Raw genomic sequence first — 27,704 nt, forward strand, 5'->3', positions numbered from 1 at the left:
TGGCCAACCTTTTTTCTGGCCTTGACAACTTAATATTCTTTTTGTGTCATTTTTATCTGTAATTTCAAAAATCTTTTTTAAAAAAGACTAAAACACAGAAATTCTGTCATGTTGAACCATGTTGACCTCTGTGAGGAATGTGGGAATTTTCTGTAATTTTTATGGCCTCTCTGTATGACCGTACCTATCACCTTGGCAGCACTACCCCGGGAAAAAGAATTCATTTTCACCCTAGGACATGGGAGATCAGGGTAGGTATTTGAGACACAGACCCACTAGGACTGTCTGAACTGGATCTGGGAGAATAACGGCAAGAGGTGTCCAGTGGCTATGTTAAAAGCTGAGCTCTCAGACTCACACTGGCTAACCTGGAACTACGACAAAAGAAAGACAGACAGACACACACGGATTCTACAGCAACTTGGCTAGGCAGGCCACTCATCCAGTATTAAACCAGAGAGTCCTGCTTTTCCAGGGTTTGTCCCCCATTCAGTACTCAGACAAAACCGGATGTGGTTTTGTCAGGTATCGAACAGGGGACGCCATTTTGAAGAGCATTCCACTCTGCCCATGCCAGTGTGACCTCACACACACCATGTGTCGGAGGTCATGCCGGCAGGGATGGGGTATGGCACTCTTAAAAATGGCACCCCTGTGCAGCGTAACGTTGCACCCATCATGCATCTGAGGTCAAGCTGGTGGGAGTAGGGTCGTATTGCCATGGGCAGGCCCATACTGTTCCCAGAAGTACCAGATATATGGTGTTCCAGTTACTGGGATATCCAGGTGTTCCAATGTGTGAATGACCATCCTAAGCTTGGCTGGAGGAAGCCCTGGTTTTAGCCAATCTGAACTCTGCCTTAGCCTCTGCTTCTCTATGCTATTGTAAGGACTTTCAGCTTCTGTACCCAGGGGACTAATACATGATGATCTTGTTTTAAAAAGGCTGCCTGGTGTCACCGTGAATACTCACTGAGAGCATGGCATCCTGAAGGGGGACAGTACAAGCCTCCTGCAGGGGTCTGGCTTGACTGCAGGGAGGCAGATGTGGATCGCTGGTGCCAAAAGGCTCAGTTTTGGAGTCACGGAGGCCACGGGCCAGCCTCTGTGGAACTGTGTGGACCCTTGGGCTCCAGCAAACTAAGGGTCGCTCCCAAATGTCTGATTTCAGGCTGGGGCATAGACCAGACCCGGTGACAATCCTGTGCATGGGTTATCAGCAAGGTCTGAAAGCAGGACCTTGAGAATCACAGCACAGACCTTTGCCACTTGAGCTAAAGGAGCAGCTGCTGCAGTAGCAGCCTGTGATCTTTTATTCAGATACTAGAAAAGTATGTGACATACAGATTTTGCTAGCAGCTTATAGAACTGGTGCAAAACAGCAGAGGAATGTTAGAATCAAGATTCTAGGCATGGCTTTTGAAGGGAATGTGGTCTAGTGGATACCTACAGCACGCCCCCACACATAGATTTTTTCCTTTATTCCAAGAGGAGCTGTGGCTAAGTACGTAAGACTTGTGTACATTCTTGGCTAACGTATGTGGAAGAAAGGACACATACCTGCTTCCTAACATTACAAAATGGGGCTTTGCTCAGTAGCAAGAGTCTTGAAGTGTGCAGAATTAGCTCTTCTGTTGACCGATGTTACTAAGGTCAGAAGTCCCGGACGGGGCTCCTGACTCAGATCAGCACACCTTTTCCTCGGCCAAAGAGTGCTGTGCTGGTGCTCTTTTGACTATGTCCTTTCCAGAGCACTCTCTCCATCTCCCTCATACACAGCAAGATCTGCGGGGCTTGGGCACATACTGCATTCAGTTGGCATAGGCAGCTATTTTAGCAGCAAAGTGCAAAATTTAGGTGCAAAATTATGCTTTTCAGAGGCTTATAACTAGGCCCAATCTAGGTGGATTTTCACTGAGACAAAAACAGGCAACATCTCTAACCATAGGGCAGTCCCTATGCCAAATTTCAACTCACTGACCTGAACATGGAAAAGCCCCTCAAAGAAATGGTAAGGAATAAAACTAACACTTGCAAAACTACTTATTTTCTCCTAACCTTGCAAGAAGCATTTGTTTAAATTTAAAAATTAAGCTGCAGGCAGAGACCCAGCATGGAAAATTTCAGCCCAAACAATTAAAGTTTGACAAAATAATTGAGCAACTGAAAACAGGGGATTATACTGGAAAACACTAAACATCCTTAACTAAATGGTATCATGACCAGTCCTGCTTGTACTAATTCCTAATGCTTATATTGTACTTTTAATCCATAGAGCTCAAAGCATTTTACAGAATGAGAAACTGAGGTCCAGGGAAGAGACGAGAGGTGCCAAAGATCACTCAACAGGCAAGGGGACAGGAATCAGAGCCAAGAGTCAGAACCAGAGTGCCTGGAATGAGGTAAGACCAGAGGCAAGGTAGGGAACAAACAGGAGCCAGCACAGCTATAGGCAAATTTAAACCCACCTGCTGCTGGGTTTAAGAGCTGGGCTGCTGACTCTTCCAACCAATCAGGCAGTGAAGCCAATCAGGAGCCTACTTCAGGCCAACTGCACTCAGTAGGTTACCCAGAGACTGGCTCTACTGCAGCCCTGATCACTGATACATGTTACCATTAGGGTCCCATGTGTTATTCAATTTGATTGTATTTGTATATTGCAGTGGTCAAACTGTGGTCCACGGGTCACTTGCTGCTGACTGATCACGGGGTATTGGCTCCTTCTTCTTGTTCCTAGATGTTAAAAGCACTCTCCAAGACTGCTGAGAACACACTTTCTGATGCAAATAATTGCTGTTGTAGCCACAAGGTATGTCATACGATCAAGATGGTGGGCGGAGAGGGTCCACACTATTGAAAAGCTTGAGAGCCCCTGGAATATTTAGATCAACACAATCTGAATTGTATGTCCAACTGTAATATTAACAGATTGAAATGATATGCTGTCCAAGAATTATTCACTGAAGAAAATGTTGCAAATAATTTTAAATAATACAATTAATTCGAGACATTCATACATAGAAAAATAAAGTGAAATTCATGCAATAAATTACCCATTGGGAATTATTTGCTTGGCTCCAACAGATTCTCAACAAGCATAAATCAGCATTGTTCCATTGACTTCAGCAGAGCTACAGTAATTTATATTAGCAAAGTACCTGACCCAATGTGTTGAAGACGAAAACTATATTAGCATAATGTGGAAATGATATTCTTAGAAAAAGGAATGACATAGAGTGAAGAAACCCCACAAACCAGTGCACTAGCTGTTCCTAGTGTTAATATATCTGTAGATAGTACAATCTGGATAGAAACTCCTTTGAAGAAGCCTATAGAAAGTGTGATAAGAAGCTACGTCAGATGATAACACAACAATCATCTTCCCATTTTTCAGGAAATAATTACCTCAAACAATTGTTGGCAGCTTAATTCTTGTCAGGCTGTTGTTTTACAAAATCCATCATTTCCTCTACTTTGAATTTGTATTATCAGAGGATGAATCATTGATGCTGCCAGATTCTCCTGTTCTTCATATACAGCTGAATGAATTATTTTCATATAGCATGTCGTGAGCTTGCTCTATTTGTACATTTTCCCATTGCAGCTGAATCAAAGTGAATATTTCATAGGGATTCCTTTTCGGCAGGGTATGACCATAAATCAGATTTGCTGCAATCTATCTGCAGAGGTGACCTGTTTTCTCAAAGCTAACATGCTAAGAGAAAAAAAAAATCTACCCCAAAATATTATTTTAATTAAAGAAGCTTGCTAATGAATATTTTAACAATTTGAATGACTTACTTTTTATCAGATGTTTAAACACACACAAATGTTGCATAAAGTTATGTTTAATATTTTGGACTGGCTTGAGATGCAGCCTGACTCAAGACTGGAAAAAATTGTTGAATGGGTAGCGGATACATTTACATGAACACATGACTAGATCTGAGTGGTTATGTTATAGTTAAGTGCATTATGAAAGATTTAAAAAAACTCTGGTCTTGGCTTTAGGCTGAAAGTAATTAGCAATTTGTGCATATATGAATCAGTGGAGATTCTGAGTCTAACTCCAAGGGCACTGAAGTTCCTAATACAATCCTAGTTTGTTTTCAGAGGCAGTGTAGTGAAGAACATCTAGGGATAAGTAAGTAGCCTGTAAGATAATGCAGTACTTGTACCTCTGCACTTTAGTGATTTGGTTTTATTACCTTTATAAGCCTGACTGAGGTTTTAAAACCAAGGTATTATACTTTACTCAATTCTAAACTTATCATCAGAGCTGGGATAATGGACAGAAAAATTATTCATATCTATTAGACATTTCCACAGTCAGTGAAACCCTTTCATTGTTTCATCCTCCCCAGACATTTGTGGGAGAAATGGCCTCTTTGAACAAATGTTTGTGGGTTACTTAGAGGGACTGAACTCAGAACCTTCTGCATCTAAAAGCACCCCTGCCTACCTTTTGAGCTGAAAGACCAAGTTGTCAAATTTATAGGCAGTAGCAGACTCAGAAACCTGGTAGGTGTCCAACTACTGTAGGGGGACAAAGACCCACACACTGCCACCATGAGTGACACAATACCACTGCCCAGGAAAGCTTCTTTGTCCTGAGCTTCTTTTACAGAAAATGAATGTCAGATTTATTTAATCACAAAAAGAAATTGTTTGGAGTGAAAGCAAAAGTAGTTTATAAACATTAGGCCATGCAATCAAGGACTATACACAGGACCACAGGCCTTAGGTGACCAATCATCACAGCTGCTTGAATATTAAACTGCAGATATTTGTTAAAAAAACTCAGTCTGTCTAGGAGCAATTCCCTAGCTGGAAAAAATGATTACCCAAATAAATTGTTTGTTGGGAACTGTTTATCCTACTCCCTTTCTTCTTATTATTTTATTGCTATACTTTGTTTTCATTTTTTATTATTTGTTAAGCCTTGGCAGTGAGCTTCATGATGTATAAAACATGGAGGAATATAGTCCCTGCAACAGGGTTTACAATGAAATGGGGTGATGTGCGGGATGTGGACTGCATGAGGCAGTATGGGCTGTGCATGAGGAGTCCTGTGTTCTACATTGGTCTGACCCAGTATGGACATTCTCATGTTCTTAACATAATCCTTTGTTATGGGTTTGCTTTGCACCTTCCGCTGAAGACTCACTGAAAAATTGCCGTTTTGTTCATTCCCTCTGAAGCATCTGGCCTCAGACACTGTCAGAAGACAGGATACTGGGCTAGATGGACCTTTGATCTGAGCCAGTATGGCCATTCTTACATTCTTGTGACTAGGTTAGTGGCGTACTGAGCGGGAGGTCAGGCCCCAGGGCACCGGCCTGTGGGAGAGTGCCGGGCCTGCCCTTCACTGACACGCAGGAGGCGGGGGACGCAGGATGCTCTGAGGAGGCACCCCTCCTGTGGCCCCTGCATGTCGTGAAGGGCTGGCTGGCGCTCCTCCCCCCAGGCCGCAGGGGTGAGGCCACCCCGTCCAAGCCAGCGCTGGGCTATGGGGCTGAAGTGGTGGGTAAGCTCCGGGCTGGCCCTTCACAACAGGCAGGGGGCTCAGGAGGCTCTGAGGGGTGCACCTCAGCTCCTCCCTCCCACCACGCGTTGTGAAGGGCCAGCCCAGCCCCCTTCTCCAGGCTGGGGAGTGAAGCCGCCCCGTCCGAGCCGGTGCCAGTTTGTGGGGTTGCAGCAGGAGAGGCGGGCACTGCGCGGTGGGTAAGCGCGGGGAGTGGGGGCAGTGGAGCCAAGCCTGCATTTGCACCCCCAAGCCTCACGTCCCTCCCCTCCAGGTACAGATCCCACCTCCCCGGGTCAGCTGGGGGGCACCGCCAGGATCCCTCCTGCCCAGTGTGGAGGCGGGGCGTGAGTCATAGAAGGGGTGCAAATGTATACTTGGCCCCCAGGTGCCGGAGACCCTCCACTGGACTAGGTTAATATACTTATTTACCTTGGCTAGCCTCTTTCCCTAGCCCTATTGGTTTCAATGGAACTACATGTACAATAAGTTACTACTCTGTGCGAGTAAAGCTATCCTAAAGGAACAGAGCCAGCACTATGAGTGTAAACTGACCTGGTTTTTACGGTGCTGTTATTTTTCATGGGTGTGTCACAGCATTTCTAACTGTTGGAAGGAAGATATGTGCTTTAAGAGTTATAGAACCGTTATTTTATTGGATCAACTTCTGTTGGTGAGAGAGAGAAGCTTTTGAGCCACCCAGAGCTCTTCTTCAGGTCTGGGAAAGGTACTTTGAGCTCAGTTAGAAAAATAGGAATTATTAAGGAGAACAGAAAGTCCACTTGATTGAGAACTTTTTGAGTAGATGAAATTTTTCCTTTCAGTGCAGTATAAAAGGAAATTTGGCTGAACTTAAGCTGATCCATCATTTATCATATCCAGATGGTGACTCAGTTAATGGCTGTATTGATTCTCTTTTGTGTTCGTTTTTACATGCATCATTCAGGATATTAACAGAGTTCGGTCACTCCATATTAGTGGGATGGAGTTCTAAGCACAAAGGCCAGCAAAGCTCTTCAAAGCTGGGATTGTCCCTTTTCTATTTAAGTACAGTACCTAGCACAACAGGGGCCCTGATGCACATTGGGGCTTTGGGGAGTTACCATAATATATAAATGTGTACGACTTATGGAAGGAAGCTCAAAGACAAGAATGAGAGAAGAAGGATACAAAGAGATTGCTGGAGTGATGCTATGGCTATGTCTTCACTGATGGCGGCAAATTCGCTGCCGTCAGATCGATTTCTCTGGATCGACTAAGCGGTCAGTGAAGACCTGCTCAGTCGATCCAGAAATCGACATATCAAGACCACCTCCACAAGTAGCATAGTGCTGCATTGACGGGAACGCGGAAGGTAAAGCTAATATTTTCATGAAATGGGCAGATGGATCCTGTTTTGTGCTCTAGATTGCTCACACGTTCTAAAACCACACAAGGATTTTCCGTTTCTTTTCTTAAGCGACTCTTTGTCAAACTTTTTTTTTTTTTAAATTGAGCATTTTACTTGATTCATCCCCTCTGATTGAGGATTCCCCTCCCCTAAAATTTGTTCCTGCTCCATCTCCAAGGACTCAATCCTTCACAGCTACTAGCCTTCCTGATGAAGAGTACTAGATGGGATTCCTTTTTGGAGGCTGGGAATCCTTTCCTCACTTGGTACAAAAGGTAGCTCTTGAGGGGTAGGAGACAATCTTTCACCTCAGGGAGAACAGCTTATGCTGCCGCTGGAAACATGCTTCCCAACACGTACAGACAGACATGCCCCAGCTCTGCTCAAACCAGTGCACGAGAAATGGTAGGGTGGCTTGGGCTAGCCACCTGAGTATGTTTCCAGGGGATCGGGTGGGTTTGTACTCAGGTTGCTAGCATTAGCCAACAACCCTGTTGCTGTTACCACACTGCTATTTTTCAGCAAACCAGCTCGAGCAAAGCGAGAGTGTGTCTGTCTATGCACATTGGGAAGTGCCCTCCCCTCTGGAGTGTAGATATACCCTATATTTCTCCGACACCGTAGTCATCTAAAGAGTCAAAACTAAGAGCACATAGTGCGTCAGGTCCTCAAGACAGGACGGTGGCTCGACCCCTGCCAGTTCGTCCTTCGTATCATCATTCAACCCAATCCAAAACTGATGACGCTGCGTGGCCTCATTCCACTCTGCATCCACAGAGAGCTGACAGAATTCAGCAGCTTATTTGGTAGCTGATCGATGGCCTTGCTGTTGTGTTTGCAGTGCACCGTCAGCAGTTTGGGTGTGGTGGGGGTCACCAGAGATAACTGACGGCCTGAACGAACAGCTCCAACTGGCTCATGAGAGGGCTGGACTGTTCCAAGAGGGGGAAGGCCCAGGCCAATGTTTCCCCAGGAAGCAGACAAATGATGAGCCCTATTCATCTATGGGGAACTATTAGGAGTGTAGCAAGGAGAGGAGCTGGCACTGGTTTAGGAAACCTCAGACCTGACCGGGATGACTACTAAACCTGTCTGGAAGCAGGACCTTTGGCTCCTGGGGGGCAAGAGAAGGAGTTGCCAGTGAAGCCATGTAGGGCCACGTTCTGCATAGGGCCTTGTTCTGCATCTGCAGGGTGGACATCTGCACCTGCAGGTTCTGTATGGGCTCCACCAGGGAAAAACTGGCCTCAGTGGGTTCCATTCCAGTGAGATGGGACCCTAGCCTTTGCATGGGCTTCTCAAACTGCAGCCAACCAAGCAGTGGGCAGTCAGGCCTAGTGGTGGAGGCAAGACTTTGGCCTACTGGCTAGCACTAGATCCACAATGGGCAGAAAATGCTCTGAGGGTCAGTACTGGAGAGACAGAAGCCATATGCCAGAACTGGAAGATCAGAGTCATAAACCAGAGGCAGAACCAGGGACTGAAGCCAGAAATCTGAAGCCAGAGGGGAACAGGAGCTGGAAGCAGGCTGGAGCAGAGGCTGGAGCGAAGCAGGAGCAGGGACTGGAACAAGGGTAAGCCCAGCTGCGATCATGATATGCATTGAGTAGCCACTGATGTGCTGCAGGAGCCAGACTTATAAGCAGGACTGCTAAACCTGCAGCCAGTCAGGGGCAGTGGCCACTCTATTAGTTCCAAGCCAGCGCAGCTTGGCTGCTTGGTTTGTCTAGCAGTGCAATTAGTCAGGGAGGGTCTGGTCCCTGATGAAGACTGAAGCAGAAAGTGTTTCTGTGGGGAAGGCTGAAGGCCAGAAAAGCAGCAGGAAGGGTTTTCTGGCAGACTTCCCCAAGCCAGAGAGCCTGGGCCAGTGGTCTTGAGAGGGCAGAAGTCAGGAAGAGTAGCAGAGGGAGATACCTGCTGGCTCTAAGCTGGCTGGGGCTGAAGGCAGGGGAGCAGATGAGGGCCCTACCTGCTGAAGTCTCCACACTGGAGAGCTGGTGCCAGGGGAACAGTGAGAGATCCAGGGGAATTGTCAGATGCTTCGCTGATAAAGATGGTCTCCCAGCAGAGGAGCTGTGTGGATGTCCATGGAAAGAGGCGGGTTGCAATCCTGCTGGGAGGGGAGAGACATGGGAGTGTAGTGAGAGAGACCAGGCTCTAGGGGAGAGCAAGACCATGGCAAGAGGGGCTGTGTGTCGCATGTACTGTTTAGTTGATGCTGGGCAATTCTGGACTATGGTTGTGGGACTCTTGTTATCATTTATGTGTATGGGACTTTTGTAATAAATTAACCCCACAAGGGCCGTTTGTACTAAGAAAGATTGTTTGTACCATTTCAGGGGACTATGAAAAAGGGAAATTGAGGCAGACACACTTATCATGCCACTGCCTGCCACAGGATGGCACTCTAGGCAGGCAGCCCTATGACACCCCCTCAAACTTTGACACAGTTCAGATCTGGGTCCAAATGTTGTACCTTAGGATTGTGGCCACCATGTAATTCATGCTATGTACCCAGACCAGTTTGCCCTGGTTGCCAAGAAGGCTAATAGCATATTGGGCTGCATTTGTAGGAGCATTGCCAGCAGATCGAGGGAAGGGATTATTCCCCTCTATTCGACACTGGTGAGGCCACATTTGGAGTATTGTGTCCAGTTTGGGGCCCCCCATTACAAAAAGGATGTGGACAAGTTGGAGAGAGTCCAGCGGAGGGCAACAAAAATTATTAGGGGGCTGGAGCACAAGACTTATGAGGAGAGGCTGGGGGAACTAAGTTTGTTTAGACTGCAGAAGAGAAGAATGAGGGGGGATTTGATAGCAGCCTTCAACTACCTGAAGGGGGGTTCCAGGGAGAACGAAGCTAGGCTTTCTCAAGGGTAGTAGATGACAGAACAAGGGGCAATGGTCTCAAGTTACAGGGGGGGAGGTCTAGGCTGGACATTAGGAAAAGTTTTTCCCTAGGAGGGTGGTGAAGCACTGGAATGGGTTACCTAGGGAGGTGGTGGAATCTCCATCCTTAGAGGTTTTTAAGCTGTGGCTTGACAAAGCCCTGGCTGGGAAGATTTAGCTGAGGTTAGTCCTGCTTTGAGCAGGGGGTTGGACTAGATGACCTCCTGAGGTCCCTTCCAGCTCTAATGTTCTCTGAGTCTATGATATTTCATTTTCATAATTGAAGAAAGTGGGACTACACTATTCTCTCTCATTGACTTTATGCAAAGCCCAGAACTAAGTGTGCTGAACTGGAAAGCACCATCACGGACAGAATGAGGTGTGTGCACATATCTAGCCAACAGGATAAATTACATTGTGAATCATTACTAGGCGACTAACTGGCTCCAACTGTAACATAAACCCCTTTTTGTAAATGTTTTTTGTTAATCTTGGAAAAACTGGTTGTATAAATTACAATTGCCTCTTGGCAACTTTAACTGGCATGACCAACACTTAGTCATCAGGTAACCCTAGGTCTCATTGACTTTGACAACATAATAAGGGACACACATTAGCAGAGATGGGTTTTTCTTGTACAGTTTTTGTAATGCATTGGGCACAAGTATTACTGTCTTAGTATCAGGCATACACCATATACCTCTTCTCACTACACATTCTAAGATCAGTTTCTTTGTGCATTAATATTTCAACCAGTTCCCCTTTTTTATTCTGCAGGCATGTTAAGCAGAGTTTATTTGTTAGTGCAGGGCACTGGGTATCAGGAAGGACTCGAGTTCTATTCTTATTAGTAAGATGGGCATAATAATATTTACTCTGCTTTGTAAAGCATTTGAAGATCTTGGGATGGAAGGCATTAGATGAGTGCAAAGTATTAATATTTGTTACATGTACATTCAGTCGGCTACAAACTGTGAATGGACATTGCTGGTATTTGTCAGCCAGCTCAATCACATCTCATGAGCATTCATGAAGGTGAAATTCTGTTTCCAAGAATATAGATGGCAAGAAAGAAAAGAGAGGTTGTTTTTATGGTTGTGACTGAATTAAGATTTAGAAGATTTTTCCTACCATTGTATTGTAACAATAAAAAAGTTACATCACCTCCTTAGGTTTCGGAGCCCAAGTTCCAGCCCAACATTAAATGTCTATTTTTAGCACTGTAGCACAAGCATGAGTCTGTAGAGCCAGGCTCTGAGACTCACTGCTGTGGGTTTCTGCTTGCCATGTGGATGTATGTTATGAGCCCCTGTTATGAGCCAGGACCCCATTGGGTTAGATGCTGTATAAACACAGAACAAAAAGATGTTCCTTATTCCAAGGAGCTTCACTGAGTGGCTGAATTCACGACTGGTCAGTTGGAAAGCTGTTGAAGTTGTGACCAAACCTAAGAGTGGATGGGATGGCAGCTCTAACAAGGACCTACCCATTGCTCTTACTTTGAGAAAGGGAGAAGGAGAAAGTGAGGAGAGAAGATGGGAGCACAAGAAGGACAAAAATGGTTCCGAGTTTGGTTGCTTATCCAAACCTTTGAAGAATATCACTCAGCCACACAGCATTCTGTCCCTTCACAATCAGTCTTCAATCAACAGCTCTTGTGATAGACCCTCTCAGGACAATCCTCTCACTATCCCTAATGCCTAGAATCAATTTGTTACAGGGAATGACTGGTGATCTGCTACCCCAGTCCAGAAACATTGATTAATCTCCTTGTCCTCCAGCATCTTTGGGAGTCCACCAGAAGGGAGCTACTGCTTTCCGACAATCTCAGATGGTTTTCAGATGGGGTGAGATATTGTTGGGTAGTAGCAAGTAATCCTTCACACATGCACACAGATAGAGATGGATGGAAATTTTTAGTTGAAATATTTTGAAACCCGCTCCTCTCTTTTTTCTTGTTTTGGGACCAATGTATTGAGTGATAAGAAATTTTTCAAAAATTCAAAATTTGAATGAAAAGATTTCTCCAGAAAGTTTCAAAAAGATTCTGTGAAAATGTTTCTGTAGTTTTTGAGCAGTCCTATGGGCCCGTACAGTGAAGCAAGAAGTAGCTTAGAACTGCTCCCTGTTACTGCAATTACTTGGACAGAACACAAAAAATGCTACCATTCCCACTGAGAAAGAAAGCCAAAGTGGTTTCTGTCAACCAATGATTGGAAGCTGAAGATAGAAAAAAGCAGGCTAGAAATATGGTACATTTTAAGAGTGAGCGTAATTTACCATTGGAACATCTTATCTAGTGATGTGGTTGATTCTCCATTACTTAAAATCTTTAAAACAAAACTGGATAGTCTTCTAAAAGCTATGCTACAGTTCATACAGAAATTATAGACTTAGGGAAGAAATTACTGATTGAGGTTCTTTAATCTGTGTTATAAATGAGGCCAGACTAGATGATCATAATGGTTCCTTCTGGCTTTAAAATCTATTAACTCTCCTTAGCGCATGGGAGAGGCTCAGCCCATCAGAGAACAAGAACCAGTATCACGTGATTTATGTGACCAATCAAAACCAACCAACTCAACTGGCAATTCAGAAAATACTGGGAAAATGAGCTGTAAAAGATTTGCAGTCATCTGAATTCCTTTATATATATTTGCCCAAAATTTTATCAAAACATTTCAAGTGGCATAACATTGCTGAAATTTCATGAACACAGACGCAAACATATGAATGCAGAACCAAGTAAAAGTTGATGACAAAAAAAATGTTACTAGGAATGTTTTGCTCAGTGCTATTAATAATAATAAAAATTCTTATTAATATATTATTCTCATTAACATTACATTATTTCTGTGAATGGTATGCCCAGTTCTATTAATAATAATTTAATGTTATTATTAATATTGCTATCATAATATATTAATAACAATATATTAATAATAATGTCTGCATTTACATTCACCTTTAACTCATGCTCTCTCAACTCCTATAGTGTAGATGATATAAGGTACTCAGCTGCTCCTTCAGTGGAAATTGAGAATGCTCAGAACTTTGATACTGTCTCAACTAACATGCTAACCTACTCTGCCACTGAAAGGATAACCGTAATTAGGTATCAACACTATAATCATATCCAGGCAGGTCAAGGTCCAACTAGATAAAGCCCCACTGATTTGTGCAGATCTGAAAGATGCAAACTCAGGGCTTTCATTGCCCCAGGCTATGTCATCTCATAAAGAAATATACCAAACAGAGCTGATTGCAAATTTCCGGTTTAAAAAATATTTCAATGAAAATCGCTTTTTTCCCCCTGCAAATAAAAAATTCATTTCTTTCAGTTTCCCAGGTTTTTGATGAAAAATGAAAACAAAAAACAATCAGAAAAAATCAGATTTTGGTTTTGAAAATTGAAAATATTTGGTTTTTGAAAAATGAAACTGTTTGGGTTTCAGTTGGTTTTTGTTATTGAGAATAAATAATGTTCACTTTCAAAAACAGAAACATTTTCAATTTTCCATTTGTTATTGAAAGATGGAAAAATATTGGAAATGTTATACGTAATTTCTTTAAAATATTTTTAGGATCATATAAACTGATGGTCTAATTGATTCTGATGACTTTTTTCCTCTTATTGAATCCTTCATTCAACTTGCTGCTATATATTAGATTCCCCATGCTCCCTACAAGGGTTACTGCCTTAGTTAGATAGGAAGGATGATCTACTTTGTAGTTAAAGCACTGGACTGAGACTTGAGAAATCTGGGTTTAATTTCTCACTCTGTCACAAAATTTCTGTTTGATCACGGGCAAGTTACTTAATCTCTCTTTCTACCACAGTTTTCCATCTGTAAAATGGGGATAATAATGCTTCCTTTGTCTGTCTTCTCTATTTAGATTATAAGCAGTTGGGACATGGACTATCTTGCGAAGGGCCCCCAGTCTCAACTGGATCACCCAGATGCTACTGCAATAGAAATAATAAATAACAACCAATAAGGAATGCATCTCCTGTAGATAATCAAATCCCACCCATCTAGTTCCCTTTGTCTTTTGTTATAATTTGTAATTTTATGTATAAATTTAAAGCATAACCTTTCAACTGCTTATGCACATATCAGTAAAGTCACTCAGGTGTTTAATTGTTTGTAGGATCCACCCCTTATATTATAAATTCTTGGGGCCAGGAACTTGTTTTAGCGATTATTTTTGAAAAGTCATGGAAGATGGGAGAGATTCCAGAGGACTGGAAAAGGGCAAATATAGTGCCAATCTATAAAAAGGGAAATAAGAACAACCCGGGGACTTACAGACCAGTCAGCTTAACTTCAGTACCCAGAAAGATAATGGAACAAATAATTAAGCAATCAATTTGCAAACACCTAGACGATAATAAAGTGATAGATAACAGTCAGGATGGATTCGTCAAGAACAAACCATGTCAAACCAAACTGATAGCCTTCTTTGACAGGGTAATAAGCCTTGTGGATAGAGGAGAAGCAGTAGATGTGATATATCTTGACTTTAGTAAGGCTTTTGATCATGACCTTCTCATAAACAAACTAGGGTAATAGAGCTTAGATGGAGCTACTGTAAGGTGGGTGCATAACTGGTTTGAAAACTATTCCCAGAGAGTAGTCATCAGTGGCTCACCGTCAAGTTGGAGGGGGGCATACCAAGTGGGGTCTCTTAAGGATCAGTTCTGGGTCCGGTTCTATTCAATATCTTCATCAGTTATTTAGATAATGGCACAGAAAGTGCATTATAAAGTTTGTGGACGATACCAAGCTGGGAGGAGTTGCAAGTGCTTTGGAGGATAGGATTAAAATTCAAAATGATCTGGACAAACTGGAGAAATGGTCTGAAGTAAATAGGGTGAAATTCAATAAGGACAAATGCAAAGTACTCCAATTAGGAAGGACAATCAGTTGCACACACACGATCAGGAAATGACTGCCTAGGAAGGAGTCCTGCAGAAAGGGCTCTGGGAGTCACAAGCTAAATATGAGTCAACAGTGTAACAGTGTTGCAAAAAAACCCCACATCATTCTGGGATGTATTAGCAGGAGTCTTGTAAGCAAGACACGAGAAGTAATACTTCTGCTCTACTCCATGCTGATTAGGCCTCAACTGCAGTACTGTATCCAGTTCTGGGTGCCACATTTCAGGAAAGATGTGGACAAATCGGAGAAAGTCCAGAGAAGAGCAACAAAAAATGATTCAAGGTGTAGAAAACATGGCCTATGAGGGAAGATTGGGTTTGTTTATTCTGGAGAAGGGAAGACTGAAGGGGAGTGTAGCCAGGAGGTGTGGCCTCCCTTGAAGATTGATGGCAAGGGAGATCCAAACCTCCCCTGGGGATAGGAGCCCGGGAGCACAGCACCACCTGACCGGAAGCAAGTAGACAGGACACGAAGTGTAAAAGACACGCCTTCCCGCTCAGTAAGGGGAAGGTGGCTGAGGGAGAAGGACGTCTCTTCCTTGGTATCAGGGCCTGAGCCCGCACCCAACCGTTACCCAGAAGAGAGGCTGCCAGAGCTGCCCACTGCCTGCGGCCCTGAGGACCTACCTGAGCCCAGTGAGATCCCTGGGCCTTGTGACCTGGAGGAGCTACCCGAGCTGCCAACCCCCTGCAAGCCAGAAGAGACCACGAGACCCTGTGACCAAGAGGAGCTGCCCTCTGCAGATAATTCCGAAGAGTTCCTGGACCTGCCGTCGAGCGGTGAGGCCGAGGGATTCTGGAACTTCCCTTTGGCCGAATACCCTGAGGAGATGGGGAGCGACTCAAGGGACCAGGTACTCTAGGGAGAGGGTGGGAGGAAGTAGCCCCGGGACAGCCGAGTACAGTCCAGCTGAGCTTTCACTCACACCAAGTCAGTGCATTTCGGCTGAAGCCCCGCTGACCCAGTGATGGGACACCCCCTCACTGTCAGGGCCCTGGGCTGGGACGCAGTGGAGATGGCTGGGCCTGCATCCCCGTCCCCCTGTTCCCCGCTGTCTGCCCTGCCCTGCCTAAGGGCCAGGGCTTTGGGACTGCTTGCTCGCCCTTCTGAGGGCTAGAAACTGTTTCCCTGCTGCCTGCCTGCCTTGCCCGAGGGCCGGGCTTTGGACTATTGCCTCGCCCTGCTGAGGGCTAGAGACTGCTTCCTTACGGCCCTGTCTAAGGGCTGGGGCCTTGAACTGCTTGATCGCCCTACAGAGAGCTAGAGACTACATCTCCATTCGCTTGGCCTGCCTTGCCTAAGGAACTGGGGCTCGCCCTACTAAGGGCAGGAGACTGTCTCCCTTTTGTTAGGACTCCCCACAGAGGACCCTTTACAGGGAGGTATGACAGTTTTCAAGTACATAAAAGGTTGTTACCAGGTGGAGGGACAAAAATGATTCTCCTTAACCCCTGGGAATAGGACAAGAAGCAAAGTGCTTAAATTGCAGGAAGGGTGGTTTAGATTGGACGTTAGGAAAAACTTCCTAACTGTCTGGGTAGTTAAGCACTGGAATAAATTGCCTGGGGAGACTGTGGAATCTCCATCACTGGAGATTTTTAAGAGCAGGTTAGACAATCACCTGTCAGGGAAGGTCTAGATAATGCTGGATCCTCCCATAAGTGCAGATGACTGGACTAGAAGACCTCATGAGGTCCCTTCTAGTCCTATGTTTCTATGATTCTGCGTTCTGTAAAGTGCCTACGACACAGTATGGGCCATACCATCAGTTGTTTAAGAAGCAGGAGACCCCATTTAAACCAACAAGAAATTCTATCTAAAAATTAGAATTCTCCATAAACGATAATGCTGAAATCTGGAGTAAAAATGATGAGCCAAACTGGTGTCACTTCATTGGAGGATTAATTTGTCCCATCAATTCAAGGCCAGAACGTCAACTAGTATAATGAACATCAGTGATGCTAATGAAGCTGTGCTGATTCACACCACTTGGGGATCTGGCCCTCAGAATTTACTGGTTATCAACTGTCATCTGTTATGGACATATTCATAAAGTCATAGAGTTTAAGGCCAGAAGGGACCACGAGAGCATCTAGTCTGACCTCCCATATATCACAGGAACCTCACTTAACACACACATACTAAATCCAACAACCAAAATTAAACCAACATATTTCAGTCCTCAGGAGACTAAAGTATTATGTGCCACCGGCAGAGACCTTGAGCATGTGACCAAGAACCAGCCAGCCACTGTAGAAAGAGAATGATTGGTGCTACATCAGAGCACCAGCTCAACCTGCCCAGCATCCCACCTCCAGCCATGACCATCTCCAATGCACGAGAGGAAGGAGACAAAACAAACCCAAAGATTTTAGAAACATGAGGCATAACCAATAAGTGACCCCCCAGGATGCTAAGCCCAGTCCCCCACCAAAACAAGCAACCCCATCATACAAGCATGCTCACCAATTTCTCTATCACACTTTCAAAACAAATTTAGTTGTTTTGCCCCACAGCTCTTATTGGGATGCTGTTCCAAAGCTTCACTCTTCTGATGGTTACAAACCTTCCAATTTCCATCCTGAATTTGTTCATAACCAGCTTATCCCCATTTGTTCTTGTGACGACATTGCTCTTTACCTTAAACAGCTTTTCACCTTCCCCTTGATGTGTTGACAGAGAACAATCATATACTTTCTTAGCCTTCTTTTCATAAGATAGGCCCTCTAGTCCCCTCATAATCCTCGTAGCTCTTCTCTGCATCTGTTCCAGTTTGAATTAATCTAGACCAGAATTCCAGATGATGTTTTACAGTGCCTTGTACAATGGTATTAAAACTTCTCTGTCTCTACTGGAAATGCCACATCTAATACATCCTAGAATCATATTTCCCTTATTCACAGCCACATCACATTGGTGGCTCATAGTCATCATGTGCCTGCCCAATACACCCAGGTTTCTCTCTTTCTCTGTTGCTTCCAACTGATAAGCCCCGAGCTTATAGCATACATTTTTAATGTTAGACCCTAAGTGCATGACCTTGCACTTTGTACTATTGAATTTCATCCCATTTCTGTTACTCCATCCTTCAGGGTCATCCATATCTTCCTCTGAATTTAGGATGCCTCCCAACTTTGTATCATCAGCAAATTTCTTTAGCACGCTCCTATCTTTTGTGCCAAGATCATTAATAAAAATATTTTATGAGACCGGTCCCAAGATCAGTCTTTGAGGAACTCTACTAGTAACTTTCCACCAGTTCAATAGAACAACTTTCAACAGAGCCCATTGCCTTCTTCCCTTTAGCAATTCTTTACCCACTTTACAATTTTTGTATGAATCCCCATCTTCTCTAATTCAATAATTTCCCAGGTGCTGTGTTGAATGCTTTACTGAAGTTCAATTATATTAAATCTACCTCATTTCCTTTATCTTAAAGGTCAATTATCTTCTCAAAGAAGGAAATCAGATTAGTCTGGCATGATCTACCTGTAGTATACCCATGTTGCATTACATCCCCTTTTCTGTTTACCTCTATTCATTGAATTATTCTTTCCTTCACAATCGGTTCTAAAGCCTTGCATATTGCTGAGGACAGAATGACGGGACTGTGATTACCCAGATCACTTTTTTCCCTCTTTCTTAAATATAGGTATAACATTAGATATTCTCCATGGGGCATGCAAAGCCAACACTGGACAGCAAGGAGTTAAGTAGCTGCTCTGGGCTCAGCCACCCCTCCCCACCTGGAAGGCATGCACATGCTGGAGGAGGGGTTAAAAGGGAAGCGGAACCCCTCACTTGTGGGCAGACGGGGGAAGAAAACAGACCTGAAACGCTCAGCTCCTGAGAAAAGGGTGGAGGGAAGGCAGGAACTGCCTGAGTATCCCACCCTGAGGGAAGACAGGACCTGATCCTAATACACCCTGAGAGGAAGGTGTTCCCCTCTCTTTGTTACTAACTTAGGTTTTTTTGTGTGTGTTAATTTCCCTTGCTTTTTGTTTACCCTGGAAGAGGACGGACTTGGAAGTCACCTGGCTGGAGAGTCACGTCACAGGAAGAGGCAGGCCATCGCAAAGGCCAAGATGACCATTGCCATAGACTCCAGGAAAGAGACAGCTGCCTCACCACATCCAGCCATGAGGAAGTGCCAGCTGACCCCTTCACATCCAGTCATACAGCACCACCCCTGAATAGATGGATTTATTAAAAATCCTTGCTTCTGGACTAACAATCTCATGCTCAGATTCTTTCAGTATTATGGGATGGAAACAATCCCTGTCCCCCTAATTTGAGCACATTACCCTCAATATGTTTCTCTTCTACTTCTGATATGATCATTTCCATTTCTATCTCTATTTCCATCGGCCATCCTGCCTTCATGCTCATGTTCCATGTCATCATCACCACTCAAATCCAAGGCAAAGTATTCATTTAGGTTTTGGACCATACATAGATTATTTTTAGTCTCTGACTCATCCATGCTGCACAGAGGCCTAACCTCATGTTTCCTTATTCTCTTTTTATTTATATAACCAAAAAGCCTTATTATTTATTTTAATTTTGTTGGCAAAAGTGAGTTCAGCTTGACTAGAAGTGTCTATAAAGACAAAATATGAGTGTAACAGTCTTAGAAACAGAGATAGTTCCTGCTACAGAATTCAGATCCGGTTCTTGATTTTGAATAGCCCAACGTTTGGTGGTGTTTGAAGAAGGGGTCCTTTATAAAGAGAAAGGCCAGATGCAAAATTCTCATTTGGGTTCAGATTTTGAACAGCTAAGACTTTGGTGTCTGGCCCTCTTCTGCTAATGTCTGGTATGGAATAATTTATTATCTGTTTTTTTTAAACCTCTCTGATTATTATCATGCAAGTAAATGTAAGGGCGGTTTCAACTTGGTTATTATTTAAATGTTAGTTTTCAATGTTCATCATGCTTACTTTTTTTTTAATATTTAATGTTACAGAGGCTTAGATTGAATGTCTGGGCTTCAGCAGAAGTGAGTGAAATCTCTTTTTAAACAAACAAATTTATGGAGCAGAATGTGGAGAAAACAAAAATGGCTAAGTTGAGAATTTAGCCAATCACTTTATTTATAGCTTTTCTTGGCTGTGGACCAGTCTCCTATTTTGATTCTTGCAGAGCTGTTCCCTCTAAAGTCTGCCAGCATGAAGGTCAATTTAAGGTCAAGTTGGATGTCTTCCCATTTGATGTTAGAAAGTGTGGTTTGCCCATGACCAGAATACATGGTACTCAGTTATGTGATATTCATGAATCTTCTGATCTTATGGGACAGATAAAAGCAGAGCAGAGGAAGGGAACAGAGCCCACAAATTCAGTAAGTGGTCAGGTTGCAGAGACAGATTTGGGTGTTTTTTCGATCTGGAGCTTAATTTGTGCTTTTCAAGAGGATGCCTCTGTGAAAATCTAGGATGGCGTGTTTGCTTCTAAATGTTCAAGATTGATTGTGGAATTGCATAGGTTGTGATGTAAAGATCCATTGGTTATATGTTTGTAGCTGCTACGATTTAGAGGAAAAAGAAACCTTACTATACTGATGGCTGAGATGTCACAGCCTTTTCTACATGTACCTGTAACCTGGCCTTGGTCAGCAAGAGGGTTACTGACACAGTTGTGGGTTTGCAATGGCTGTCAAAACTAGTTACACTTGACGACAGGCCCACACGGCTGAGTGTGCAACCCCTGCTCACTTACGCAAGGTGTCCTGCTGGAGTCAGTGGAGCTATTTGCATGAGAAAATGCTCACCGGCATGAGTGGGACTGAACAATCTGCCCTGTCACGTGGCAAATCTCCTCGAACCACAACAGCCAACACGCCAGCCTGCCTCTCAGAGCTTGTACTCACATCAAGGACTTGAGTTCCTGCTTCATCCCTGATTTCAATGGGTTCCATTGTGCCGTTTAAGCATAGCCCATAATAAAGGCCAGTGTAGGGATGCACCACTCCAGGAGAGTACGAGGAGGCAGAATGTCTCCCAGTCATGCACAGACTGTGCACCCTCTGCTATTTCCCTACGCGGAGGTGCAGCTTCCTCCAAACCTCCCTCCATCCCTGTGTGGCAAACCAGTTCCATTGGCCACTGCATCCCACAAGCCCAGCCCCATCTGCTTACCACCTGTTCATATGACAGCCCTGCAAGGGGAAGGAGATGGTTCTTTCCACTTCAACCCCCGTTCTGAGCACCCCCAAAAAAGCCAAGCAGAATCTGGCGCAGTGCTACTTGCCACTACTCTTGGGGTAAGGGTTGCGGTACTGGGCCCTTTACTGTGGAAGAGAGTGATTGGGTAATACCCTTTACACAGGGGGTTAGTCTCATAGACTTCAGTGGGGCTGCTTGTGCGATTAAGTATTCACTAACATGAATAAAGGTCTCACCAACAGGCCCTAAATCTTTGACAATCCGTCCGGAGAATGTAATAAAATGTTGTGTAAACATTTCATTCTGTTTTGTTCCACATAGGTTCTACACAGCTCCCTAGCTCTCATATAGGAAAAAATAAACCCTAGCTCCATGCTTTTCATCCATAGATCTCAAAGTGCGGGAGGAAAGTGGTCAGTACCATTAGCCTCGTTTTGCAGTTTGGGAAGCTGAGGCACAGAGCGGTCATCCAGCAGGTCACTGATAGAGCCAGGACCAGGAGCCACGACTGTGGGGTCCCCTTCCAGGGCACTCTCCACTAGGCCACACTGAAGACCTCATCATTGTCCTATCTGAGCCCTTTCCATCAGTGTATTGATCAGCGCGACAGCACATTTGTCCTGTCTGGTTTCATCTTTCTCTCATCCTTTCCACAGGGGAGGAGTTGCGTGTGCTGTGGAGTGTTTTGTTTTGGTAGGGTTTTCTGGGAGGGGTTGGGTTTTTGAATGTACACGTGCTGTCTGTGCTTCATCCACTTCCACCAAGCGTTTCATGAGGTGCACTGCGGGGTTGTGGGGTTTCCCTTGCCACGGTCTGTAATCATGCAGCATTGTGGCCTTAAAGTGCTCTGTTTAAAAAACCCTGCATATATTATTTATATTGCAGCGCTGCATAGAACCCCCATTGTGCTGGGTTCTGTGCTGGTGCAAAGAGATAGTCCCTACCCCGCCCCCAAAGAGTTTACAGTCTTATAAGACAAAGGGGGTATTATTATCGCCATTTACAGATGAGGAGCTGTGACGCTCAGAAAGTGAAATCTTCAAAAGCACCTAAGTGACTTAGAAGCCCAAGTCCCCTTTACATGTCACTTAAGCGTTCAAATCTCATTGAAAGTCACTTAGGCAAGATTGACCCTGCTAGATTAAGTAACTGGCCTAAGGTCACACAAAGTCAGTGGCAGAGTCAGGAATTAAACCTAACCCTTTTAAGTCTCAAGCCAACATTTCAACCATGGAATCTCTACCCACCTCCGGACCAGCAAAATGTCATTGTTCTTTTTCTGATTAGAGAAAAATTGTGCAGATCTCTGAAGTTAAGGAACTTTCTCTTGCTTTATACATTTAAATTAAAGTCTATTTAAGAAAAAAAAAAAACCTACAAGACATAGTGCAATTTTAAAGTCATTTGGCAAACTGATTCTGTCAAGAAAGCTTAGTTTCATTCTGTTTGCTTGCAACAGCTTTTTTTTCCATAACTCTGCTGTTCTTGTTCTTTTAATACATTTGGGAGGCCTGTCAAGGCCTATCCACTCTCTAAATAGCTTTGCAGATTAAATTTTTAACTCTACTCTCTTCATGCAGATGTATATTTCTGACAAAGAATTGCACTGACATGTCAGCTTCCATCTTTCTCACAAGAGAGGAAACAGCTACGTGCCAGTACTGCTCGAAACTCTGAACCTCCTCAGCGAAAAAATAAAATAAAATAAAACTGTAAGCCCTGCACAGAGAAAACCCACCTCTTGTTTATTTGATCCGCGGTTAAACTAATTTCACTCGTCATCGCTGTTGCCACTTTTTTTCTTTTAGATTCAGCAACACGTGAAACCAGCTAATGAGGGATCACAAAATATGGGACAGAATTTTTTTTTATTGCTGTTACTGAGACACCTGAGCGCCTAACTAAAGCTACTACATCACATCCAGCCTTGTCTCTTTAACTCTTGTTTTATCTGGGAGCTATTTTTCATATACCTTTTTTACACACCCATACTAGTAGAACTTGAGTCCACTCTAGGCATTCTGCCTGGGGGAGGGATTGAGCAGTCATTGGAATGAGATCTCTTTAGACTATTATAGTGCCAAGATAAGTGTTTTTCAATATCAGTTGGGGTTTTTTTTGGCAGATGGGGTTGGGGAGGTAAATCAGGGCCAAATTCTTCACATTTACTCACACAGAGAAGTACCTTACTTGGTGTGTAGTCCTTCAGAATTCAGTCGGATTGCTCATTGTGTAGATGGGTGGCAAAATCTGCATGGGACTGAAATTTAACTTGTGGATTGTCATGTTAGGTGCAATTTTTTCCCCATCGGAATCAAACTTATGTAAATAGGTCGTAGCTTATGCATATATTGTTGCTTATGAATTCTTATTGCAAAATACTTCTTGGTGCTTCCAGAGGTTTTTCTGATATTAATCCTTAGCACAAATGGTTAAGCCTGAAGCAAAAATATTGGTTGAGATACTGGGTTAAATTTATCCCTGCGGTGCAGATACCAAGAAAGAAATTGGTCCTTTAAGCATGGGCCTGCAAGTCCTTACTCAAGTGAGCAGTTGTATAGCAATTACTGGGACTACTTGTGTGCCTAAAGATTACTTACCAGAGAAAGGGTTTGCCTGATTATACTTTCAGGGACAGATTTTCAGCTGGTGCAAATTGGTATAGCTCCATTGCAAATAATGGAGATGTGCCAATTTACATCAGCAGAGGATCTGACCCTTGATTTTTAAAATAGATACTACATAAGCACAGTTGGGTGTGGTTGTGTATTTTAAATGGAGATAGTATTTCATAATGTCAATTCATAAAATGTAATGAGAGTGTCTCCTTTTTAAGGTCAGATCTTCGTACAGTGTGTGCCACGGCTAAGTGAATTACCATAGAGTCAGGCAGCGATGACCCATACCTGCCAATAGTGGATGGGGCAGAGTGAGGGCAGCGGCTTCAGCAAATGTTACTGAGCATGCTCAGTCTGTGTGAGTATGCTGAGCACAAGCCAAGCAGTATTTTTGGAGGGGTGGCACATGACCCCATGTCCTTCCCCCCCCCACACACACACATCGCATCTGGGTCAGGGATAAGTCAGAAAAGACTCTTCTGACCGTCTGGGTCAGAAGAGAAAAGCGAGGGGGATTTGATAGCATCCTTCAACTACCTGATGGGGTGTTCCAGGGAGGATGGAGTTAGGCTGTTCTCAGTGGTGGCAGATGACAGAACGAGAAGCAATGGTCTGAAGTTGCAGTGGGGGAGGTCTAGGTTGGATATTAGGAAAAACGTTTTCACTAGGAGGGTGGTGAAGCACTGGAATGGGTTACCTAGGGAGGTGGTGGAATCTCCATCCTTACAGGTTTTTAAGGCCTGACTTGCCAAAGCTCTGGCTGGGATGATTAGTTGGGGTTGATCCTGCTTTGAGCAGGGGGTTGGACTAGATAACCTCCTGAGGTCCCTTCCTTATCTTCTATGATTCCATGATTTTGTCCTCCAGAATGTGCACAGTATTTCTATTGGCTTGAATGGGAGTTGCTTGTGTACATCTTAGAAGCCCATAACAATCAGAGATGAAAAAGACCTGCTAGGTCATCTAGTTTTACTGCTGCAGGTCAAGCTTTATCACCAGTGACACATCCATGTTTGTCTTCCATGATCCATACCCCAGAATCCCTTGAGCCTTTCCAGACTATAAAATCAAAAATCTTTTAAACACAGTGAGCTGAATTCTCATCTACGCCAAAGTCTCTGAGTGTAAATGAGTATCAGGGCCAATATTTAATGAATCTGAATAGTTTGCAGTGCCGTTAGTGGGAGAAATAAGCAATAATACATGATGCACAGTGACTTTGTAACTTCACAAATCCAATTATATTTAAAAGTCTAATTGATCTTTTTTTTTTTTAAATGTAATGAATTTAATCTGGATTTAATCATGAATGTTGCCTTTTGTCAAATATGCCACCAAAACTATTATAAAATTCAGAACTGATATTCATATATATATATTATATATATATATATATATATATATATATATATACACACACACACATACTTGTATGTATATCAATATATGTGTTCATTCATATAATTTGGTTTCATGTTTAGTGTTTGTGTCAAGTTTTTAATCATTTAAAAACACAGTTGAGCTGTATGTAATATTGCGTTTTTCGTGCACTTTCCATTTTAACTTCATTGAACGTAATTTTTTATCTGGGAATTTTCTAGGGTTATTTTATTATTATTAAAAACTTAATGCACAAACACTAAACAAGAAAACCAAAGAGTAATTAGATATAATTAGATATATATTTTATATACCATATATTACATTAGTTATATTTATATATCTAATAATAAGGCACTACAACGCACACAGAAGCCGCTGGGCCTCTGTTCCATTAGGGTACAGGCTAAAGCGCCTTCCCTAATGGAGCTGGTTGTGGCCTACTGGTAGAATCAGAGGGCACCTGCCCTGTCCCACTTCCAAGGGAAGCTGAATGTCCATGACAAAAGCAGGAGAATGGCTGAAAGAGAGTGTGTGTCTCTTTGATTCCTGCTGCTCCCACCTTAACCCGTACCAACTGTCATCACCTGTGGTGAAACCACTGTCTGCTGTGCCACGGCTGGATGAAAATCAGTGAAGAGACAGAAGCACCTGGTTCCTGGCAGTTCCCCAACACAGTACAGGATTCAGGACTAGGACTATAGGTCTAATCTGATATGGCAATCCTGTGTTTCTCTCCCATGATCCCTGTCTTCTTATTACCAAACCCTGGCTCTTGTTTCTTCCCCTGGTTAGTATTGGTCTTGCTCAAAGTTGGCAAGCAACCAAGAATTGGAAAGAAATGACCAAAGAACTGCCTTCCAGAGGGCCCTGTCTCTGTGAATGGGACTTTCCTTTCTCCCAGGGAGCTGCTCTTTGTAACTACCAGCTGGGGAGAGATTATGGGATTATGGCTACATCTAGGTTTAACTGGGGTTTTCTCTGCACTTTTTCTTAATAGTATAGCTTGGTCTGCCCTAACTCCCTACATCTGTGCATGTAGAGGACCCTCTATGTGCCTATCTCCCCTCCCACACACATTGCACAATACTGACCCAGCAGGAGTGCCTGAGAATCCACAGACTCAGTTCTCAAACCCTCCACTCAGAAAGTGCCAGGACCCTTTTTCTGGGGAGGGGAGGGAGGAAAGGGAGAGAAGCAAAGTCATTGATATGAATCAGCATCATGGGCTGCTGGCTTCCTGTGATTGTGAACAATCATCCTATGAGACTTCCCCCACCAATCTAGTTTAGCACAGAGGGCCTGCTTTTACTAATGTCAGCGACAAAACACATGTTGACTTCAGTGGGGCCAGGACTGGGCCTGGAATAGATTTTTTAATCAGTCTGTGGGCAGCCCGATCAGCAAGCAGCTCTTTGCTTTAGGGTTCAGTTTCTGTTTCCACTGGAATCACTAGGAAAGGGCCAGTGAGTCCATTGGGAGCAGGAGCAGGCCCTTAGAATTTGGATGTTGCCGTCATAATGTTATTCTCTATTATGGAGTAATTACATCTGTCTCTAAAGCATCTGTTATTTGCCCCTGTCGGGGACAGGATGCCATCTGGTAGATAGACCACTGGTTTTAGCTGAGATACCAATTCTTATGTTCCTGTTCCGTTTTCTGTCACTCTAGGTGAACATAGACAATTCACTTATCGATGGCAATGATACATATGGGGGAATGAACTGGTTTAGGAAGAACAATATCTCCATCTCCCCCACCACCCATAAATTACCTGTTTCTCAGAATACAGTTGAACTGAACCTTAGTTTAAGGCTCCTCAACATTAGGACATTAGGGTTGTTTTTTTGCCCCCCACTTCTGGTTGCCAGCCAAAATTGTAACCACGGGATCTGAAATAAGATAAGCAATTAACATGGTATTTCTGGCTAGGTCTGGAACCACATATTTCCCCTTCAAAACACCACAGGGAAGCCATAGTCTGACAGAAGTCTAGTCACTGGGAGATCTGTATTCTATTCCTCAGGTGACCCAGACACCTGTGCTTCAGTTTCCTTATTTATAAAACAGGGAGAATAATACCTAACTGTCTTAGATAGGAATAGGGCCCACATTACTGTAGTATCTGAGCACCTCAGAATCTTTCATGCATTTATTCTCACAACACCCATATGAGGCAGGGCAGTGCTATTATCCCCATTTCACCAGTGAAGCACTGAGACACATGGAGACTTGGCCAAGGTCACACAGAAAGTCTGTGGTGGAGCAGAGACTTGAATCCAGGTGTAACAAGTGTGACTGGTCTCAGAGTACCTCGGTGTCAGGGAGTTGACACCCAGTTATGCTCAAGCAAGTCTTCCTTTCGCTGGAGGGGGTGAGGGGGGGTGATAAAGTGACACAGTCTGGGTATCCCCAAGAACCATTATAACAAAACCTAGGCTTGTATCCTAATCACTGGAACACCCTTATTCTACCTTGCTTTATATGACATGGAACAGTAGGTTCTGCAATTCTGAAGTTTAATACTGCCACCCATCACTGTAGGATCTGAGCACCTCCCAATTAAAATTAAGGTCCTCATTGGTCCCTTTTGTTGAGTGGTTGAGGGGTTGTTGATTAAATACTCAGATCTGCCCTCTTGTCCCCATTTAGCACAGTGGAACTGCTGTCATGGGCTCACCAATAATAAAGCAGGGATATGCCTGACTGAGACCCTTCCCTCCCTTTCTGAATGTTTGGGACATTCAGAGCTGGTTTAATCAAGTCTTGAGTTCTAACCCGGCTTCTGACACTGACTCC

General features: G+C 43.7%; 1 long non-coding RNA gene across 1 annotated transcript; it reads left to right on the plus strand.

Annotated features, from left to right (window-relative positions):
• Positions 1 to 2,313: 2,313 nt before the first annotated feature.
• On the plus strand, positions 2,314 to 22,591 carry LOC137150916 (uncharacterized). Its single transcript, XR_010919115.1, has 4 exons — positions 2,314 to 2,402; positions 2,738 to 2,809; positions 21,564 to 21,600; positions 22,488 to 22,591. It is a non-coding gene; the product is annotated as an uncharacterized lncRNA (long non-coding RNA).
• The last annotated feature ends 5,113 nt before the right edge of the window (positions 22,592 to 27,704 follow it).

Source organism: Emydura macquarii, unplaced genomic scaffold (genome assembly GCF_026122565.2).
Source record: "Emydura macquarii macquarii isolate MOO-44397 ecotype Brisbane River unplaced genomic scaffold, CSIRO-AGI_Emac_v2 contig_1041, whole genome shotgun sequence".
In the NCBI taxonomy this organism is placed as follows: Eukaryota; Metazoa; Chordata; order Testudines; family Chelidae; genus Emydura; species Emydura macquarii.